The sequence below is a fragment of the Ochotona curzoniae genome, unplaced genomic scaffold, assembly GCF_017591425.1.
Source record: "Ochotona curzoniae isolate NIBS_2020 unplaced genomic scaffold, NIBS_Ocur_1.0 contig_623, whole genome shotgun sequence".
Lineage (NCBI taxonomy): Eukaryota > Metazoa > Chordata > Mammalia > Lagomorpha > Ochotonidae > Ochotona > Ochotona curzoniae.
The window spans coordinates 71,188-78,586 of NW_024466499.1; the positions used below are offsets into that span (position 1 = coordinate 71,188).

Below are 7,399 nucleotides of genomic sequence, written 5' to 3' on the forward strand. Positions count from 1 at the left end.
AGACCAGATGCTGAGGGGGCGATGGGAGGCAAGTGTCAGGGACATCTGTCAGTATCCTGGACAGCAGCGCTAGGGGCCACCCTTGGCCCAGGCTTCCCCCAGCCCTGGAGGGAGGGGTATGGTCCAGGGTGGACTGAGAGACACTGAGCAGCTCCTTCTGTGGAGCTGTGACCCCAAGGTCACAGAACGTGTCATGGGGAGGGGTGGTGGTCTCCAGCTGCAGGTTCGGCACGGGGAGGTCTTGGCCTGTGATGCACTTCATTCCTAGATTCCTGGGCTGGTGTAGCCAGTCTGGCCTCAGTGGAAACACCTGCTTGTGTCGCCTCCTCCAGGCAAACCAGGGAGCAGGAGATGCCCCCAGACCTTTTTTATTTCTCCGACTATGAGAGGCACAATGCAGAGATCGCTGCCTTCCACCTGGACAGGTGAGTGCAGTGTCCCCGTCTCAGCTGTGCAGAGTGGCTGCCGTGCTGCCCAAGCTGGTGACTCCAGCTCATAGAGGACCCTACGACACATCCCACTGTGCTGGCTAGGGACACAACAGTTGCATCCATCCTGTCGCCATCATGCCCCCTTCAGACGAGCAGGCTGAAGTGCTGAGAAAGTATTTGCTGCCAAGCCTGTGCTTCCAGCTGTATGAGCTGGTTCTTGTGGCCAGCCTGGTCCCTCTCCCTTGGTGCTGGTTCTGTGCACCTGCCACAGATGGGACAGTTGGGAACAAAAACAGAGGCAGGAAAGGGACAGAGTTCTAAGAACTTATCAGAGCCGAGGGAAGGCATCCTAGGGGGTGGGAGGTGGAGACTGTGCCAGAGGGGAGGCCTCGGGGCAGGATAAGGATGAGGGGGTCACTGCACTTGGTCTTTGCTGCTGAGAACCTGACATGGACCATGAGAGGGCCTTAGCCCTTGAGATCCATTTGTGTGGCCACCTGGGTCAGCTCCAAGGGGTCCAGTCACTGAGAGGCCCTGCCTGACAGGATGAAGTGATTCTAGGGGTCAAGCCACCAGCCAGGGGGTCCCCATTGATGAGAATTCTGAATCCCGGGCCCTGTGCAGGCCCACAAGCAGGAGTATGGACTCTACCCAAGGCCTCCAGCACTTGAAGGGCCAGCAGCCTGTGAGGTGACCCCCAAGGGCTGTGCCCAGCACCCTCAGCCAGAACCACTAGGTCACAGACTAGGGAAAGTGGCAACCACCGCAGGAGGGTGACAGCCAGGCTCCAGGGCCCGACACAGGGAGCAGCTGCCCTGGGGAGGCTCTTTCTGTGTATTTCAATGTTGGCCCTGCAGAAGCCCACAGGGCCATGTGGCCAGCCCAGGCCACAGCGTGGGTGGACTGGGTGGGGTGCTGGGTTGCCGCAGGCTTTGGAAAGCTGCTCCGGACCCCTCTCACCAGGATCCTGGACTTTCGTCGAGCGCTCCCTGTGGCCGGCAGGGTGGTCAACATAACCAGGGAGATGTGGGACATCACGCGGGACAAGAAGCTGTGGAGGACCTTCTTCACCTCTCCAGGTGAGAGAGTCCGGCCCTCCCCACCTGGGTGGGTGCTGCAGGACACCCAGCTGGAGGAGCAGCCCCAGGACACTCCCTCGGGACAAGGCTGAGGGGCCTCCCTGGGCGATGAGGTGACGGCAGTGGGCGACTCATGTCTCATACAGTCAGTGCCTGTGGTAGAGCTGAGGTCCAAGGCAACTGTGTCCGATGAGGACGTCTCACACACACATACACACAGAGGCATGTCCTGTGAGGATGTCACACATGGCTCCTTCACACACACACACAAACACACAGACCCAGGCATGTCCTGTGAGGACATCACACATGGCTCCTTCACACACAGACACAGAGGCATGTCCTGTGAGGACATCACACATGGCTCCTTCACACACACACACACACAGACCCAGGCATGTCCTGTGAGGACATCACACATGGCTCCTTCACACACACACACAGAGGGATGTCCTGTGAGGACATCACACATGGCTCCTTCACACACACACACACAGAGGCATGTCCTGTGAGGACATCACACATGGCTCCTTCATACACACACACCCACACAGACCCAGGCATGTCCTGTGAGGATGTCACACATGGCTCCTTCACACACACACACACACACACACACACACACACACACAGACCCAGGCATGTCCTGTGAGGACATCACACATGGCTCCTTCACACACAGACACAGAGGGATGTCCTGTGAGGACATCACACATGGCTCCTTCACACACACACACACAGAGGCATGTCCTGTGAGGAGGTGAAGCATGTCCCTGGCCAAGAGGAAGATGTGGCAGAACCCCTGGCGGCACTCCTACCACAAGCACAAGAAGGCAGAGTAAGTGCACGAGGGCCTGAGGCTCCCACGTTACCCCACAGAGCAACTCTGAGAGCCGGGCCTGGGAGGGCTCCGCAGGGCAGCAGGGACAGGTGTGGAGGCAGCGTGTGGACGCCAGGCAGCCAGGCAGGGTTCCTGGCTCTCACAGGACCGCTCAGTGTTCACTCCCTGCTGCTCATCCCCGGGCGTCAGCCCAGCCCCACCTCCCATCCTGGCACCCAGGGCTGGTAGCTCCAGAGTCCTGTCCAGCACGTCTCCCTGCAGACCCAGCAGTCTGTGGTACGAATGCTCCCACACGCTGCTCTGAACCTCACAGCCGCACAGGGCCTGCCAGTCATCTCACGCTGACCCCTGCAGGTGGGAAGTGGACCCTGACTACTGTGAGGAGGTGAAGCAGACACCGCCCTACGACAGCAGCCAGGGCATCCTGGACATCATGGACATGACCATCTTTGACTTCCTCATGGGTAGGTCAGGGCCCTGCAGGCACAGTGCCCAGTCTGTAGCAACCACACAGTACCCAGAGCTTGCAGCCCCAGGGTCTCGGGAGGGGCCTCCTGCTTTGGGGTGGGCAGGCTGAAGCCTGCGAGCCACAGGGCATCTACCAAGTGGCTGTTTGTGCTACTCACACAGGGAACATGGGCAACCACTATTGTGAGACCTTCGAGAAGTTCAGCAATGAGACAATCCTCATCCACCTGGACAATGGCAGGGGATAAGTCACAGGCTTCCAGAGGCCACTGGGAGGCCCCCAGACACCTCGTCCCCAGTCCTCATGGCGACCCTGTCCTCTGAGGGCCCGTGGGGACAGTGAGACCCAAAGGTTGAGACTCAGGTTGGAGGTTGCAGCTCCTGAACAGGGCCCAGTGCTCAGGGTACCTGGGGCGGGACCATGGGCCGAGCCAAGTACTGCCTGGGGCCTAGGGCTAGGCTGTGCTGCATAGCCTCTGCCCACCACCCACTGTGATGTCATCTCTCTCCAGGTTCGGGAAGTATTCACACAATGAGCTTTCCATCCTGGTGCTGCTATAGCAGTGCTGCAGGTATGGCCCCACCCTCCCTGTTCACAGGGCCACAGCCCCAGTCACAGAGCCATGCCCCTGTTCACAGGGCCGCGCCCCCACAGGCATAGGTTCTACCCCATAGTCACAGAGCCATGCCCCCTATTCACGGGGCCACACCCCCACAGACACAGACTCTACCCCATGGTCACAGAGCCATGCCCCCTATTCACGGGGCCACACCCACAGTCGCAGGTCCCATCCATGGTCACAGAGCCATGTCCCCTGTTCACGGGGCCACACCCACAGTCACAGGTACCATCCATGGTCAGAGAGCCATGCCCCCTGTTCACAGGGCCACACCCCCACAGACACAGACTCTACCCCATGGTCACAGAGCCATGCCCCCATGTTGACAGCCCACACTCCCACAATCACTGGCCCACCGCAGTCAGCCTCCTCACAGCTATGGGCCCTGCCCCTGTTTACACTGCCTTGTCCCCACAGTCACAGAAGCCCCACCCTCTTCCCCTGCCCCAGCCCCCCTCTCCACCAGGAGGTAGGGTGGTCTGCTCAGTAGCCATGCAGGATCCACTGCCCAACCATTATGTCAGCACCGGCTCCTGGACAAGGGGTCATTGCTGGCCACATCTGGCCCCAGCACACAAGCACCCTGCAAGGCAGGCCCCTCAGCCATTGTGAAGCCAAGAGGCAGGGGCCTAGAAGAGCAGGGGGCCCCTGAGGGTTGCCCAGAGACTGACCACCCCTCCCAGAGGACTCCCAGCCACCCCTCCCACCTCTGTCTGTCTGTCCCCTGCCTGTGTCCCTGTGTTTCTCCTGCCCCCAGTCTCTGAACTTGGCAGTCAGTCCTGGTAGCCAGGTAGGTGTCTCTCCCCTACCCCCCAGGATCAGGGAGTCCACCTACCTGTGGCTGCAACTGCTGACCAAGGAGGAGTTCAAGCTGAGCTTGCTGATGGCTGAGTCACTGCAGCGGGACAAGGTGGCGCCTGTCCTGTACCAGCTGCACCTGGAGGCCCTGGATCAGCGGCTGCACATGGTGCTGCAGGCTGTACAGGACTGCATTGAGAAAGACGGAATGCCCAGTGTGGTGGAGGAGGACCTGGGCCCTGAACACAGAGCGGTCCCCGCGAGGTAGTGACTGGCCCACCAGCCATGGCTGCAGCCAATGCTCACGTGTCCGAGTGCCACTCTGTGGAACTCGATCCTGGCCAGGTGGGGAGGAGGCGCTGTCCACGACCAGACCTCTGTGGGACGGGGGGCCGTGTTCCCTCTGTCCACACGTGGTGCTTGAGAGAATGCAGAGCCAGCAGCTCCTACCACCTGCAACTGCACATCCAAGGCCTCGTGCTCGCTCAGTCCACACCACTGTGGCGGTCTGCCTGCTCCGTGCTTCAGGATTAGGATCCTCCTGCACCTCGTCAGGGGAGATCCACAGATCTTCCACTCATGTGTCCTTGCCAAGGCAGCCAGGTCCTTCATTGAGGTGCCGTGCATCCCCTGCTGGCCCTGGACATTGGTGTGGACAACACAGGGTCAGGAGCAGAGTCCTAGCTGGAGGAAGGCTCCTTCCATGGCACTGCTGTGGAATGGTTGGCAATATGATAAAATGCAATAAAGACAGCAAACACATCTGTGGCCTTGCAAGCAAGGCCATCGTCCTAGCCCAGCTCCTGCCCAATGCATCAACCACATGGGCCCTCCTGGCCCCTGCCCAGTACAATGGCCACATGGATCCTCTCAGTCCCTGCCCAGCTCCTGCCACGTGCGCCCTTCTGGCCCCTGCCCAGCTCCTGCCCAATGCGTCGCCCACATGGGTCCTCACCCCAGCCCAGCTCTTGCCCAGTGAGTTGGCCACATGGGTCCTCCCAGTTCCTGTCCAGTGCTTCAGCCGCCTGGGCCCTCCCAGCCCCTGCCCAGTGTGTCAGCCACCTGGGCCCTTGCCCCAGCCCAGCTCCTGCCCAGTGTGTTGGCCACATGGGTCCCCCCAGCCCCTGTCCTGTCCGTCAGTCCCTGGGTGCTCCTGGCCCCTCTTCTGCAGTCCACACCACCCCTGCTCTCTCCACCCTAGAAGCTCTGTTCCTCACCTCCCATTTTCCCCAAGAAGAGGAAACTATGGCGAGGCAGGCCAGGCCTCTGGGACCAGCTCTGCTTACACTGCCTAGAGCCCCAGGAGATGGGGACAGAGCTACCCAGCCAGGAGCAGCCCAGCCTGCACCCACCCAAGTGCCTGGGTGCCCACTCCAGTTGCTGGAGTGTGCAGGGATCAGCCTTAGGTTGGGTCCTGGCTGTCACTGTCCAGCACCATGGCCCAGGGTCTACTCATTGACATGGAGCAGCCATGATGTGCAGGCAGGGAGGCATGACAATTCTGAGTCAGTCACAGACCCACAGCACAACCTGACCCCAATGTGGCTGCTTTGTGGGACCTTACAGGAGAGGATCAAGTGTGAACCATCAGGCTGAGGGCAGACCAGGGGCAGACACCACACACAGACCAGGGGGATGCTAGCCAAAGGCCAGGCTGACATTCAGAGTGTGAACCACCAGGCTCGTGGTCTGTGGGAATAACCGAGTCCTTCCCTGACCATGGACACATGGACTGGCTCCTCCCTGACTGTAGACATGCAGGACCCGGCCCCTCCCCGACTGTGGACACGTGGACCGGCTCCTCCACAACTATGGAATGCGGTACCCGGCCCCTCCCTGACCATGGACATGCAGGACCCAGCCCCTCCCCGACTGTGGACCCATGGGACCCAACCCCTCCCCGACGTGGACACAGGGGACCAGCCCCTCCCCGACCGTGAACACATGGGGTCCGGCTCCTCCTGATTATAGACAGAACCCAGAAGACACTGGGCTAACTAGCTAGACACCAACAGAGCCCGCAGCCTGAAAGATCCGGAGACAAGCCGAGCAGCTGGGAGGGTGTGGACCCCTAGCATTTCCCATGCATTAGCATTTGGTCTGACACCAAAATCCCAAAGCCCCTGTGTGGAGGTGGGAGTGCGGAGGGGAAGGTCCTCTCCCGTGTGGCTGCATTGCTACCTGCATCTGACAAGGAGGATGGGGCCAGAGGCTGGGGGATCTGGGGCGCTGGGTGCCTGCTCGGCTCACACTGACTTGTCCCTCCCTGGGCTGCCTCAGGTTGCCCGCTGCCCCCAGACTCCCCTGCCAGATGTGTCCAAGTGTGGGACACAGCTCATGGCTGGTCCCCCTGCACCCCCTGGAGGATCTCCTGAGAAAAGCAAGAATTAGCCATGGGAACGTGCCAGGCCCAGGCCAGCCTGGACCTCACAGTGTCCCAGGCCAGGGTGGGCACATTGCCAGCCCACCACCGGCCCTAGGACATGTGGGACCCAGCCAAGTCAAGTCAGCCTTCCTGGACCCACTGCTGCTGAACCAGGGGACCATGCCCTTCACCGTGGACTGACCATGCAGCCTGCAGTGTTATCAGAACCACATGGGGGTTCCAGGCCCTCCCTATGTGGACTGACCATACATCCTACAGTGTAAACAGTACCACACAGGATTATCTGGCCCATTTCCATCCAGCCGCACATTGGTTGGAAGCTGCATGAGGGCAGTCCTGGAGCTGCAGTTCACACTGGGCACACCTGTGCAGCCTGACTTTAGAGCCCTCACATAGGTCACAGTAAGCTGACCCTAAGCACGAGGGTCGGTGGGCTGTGTCATCCTCGTAATGTGGGCCTGTTCTGAGGCAGCAATTGCACATGGTGCACCAAACCAGGTCCCCTGCACAACTGCACCTGTTCACACATTTGCCCAATATCTACCTGTGGGGACCTAGATCCTCTGTATGCCCTGCTCGTCCTCCCCCAGGCCCTCCATGGGTCTCACATGTTCTCCCCCAGGTCCGACATATGTCCTGCTCGTCCTCCCCCAGGCCCTCCGTGTGCCCTGCTCGTCCCCCCCAGGCCCTCCATGTGCCCTGTTCCTCCCCCAGGTCCTCCGTGTGCCCTGCTCCTCCCCCAGGCCCCCCAAATCATCAGGCTCAAGCAGAAGTTA

At 60.5% G+C, this 7,399-nt stretch overlaps 1 pseudogene; it reads left to right on the forward strand.

Moving 5' to 3' along the window:
- Positions 1–2,277: 2,277 nt before the first annotated feature.
- LOC121163458 lies at positions 2,278–4,505 on the forward strand (annotated as a pseudogene).
- Positions 4,506–7,399: the final 2,894 nt, after the last annotated feature.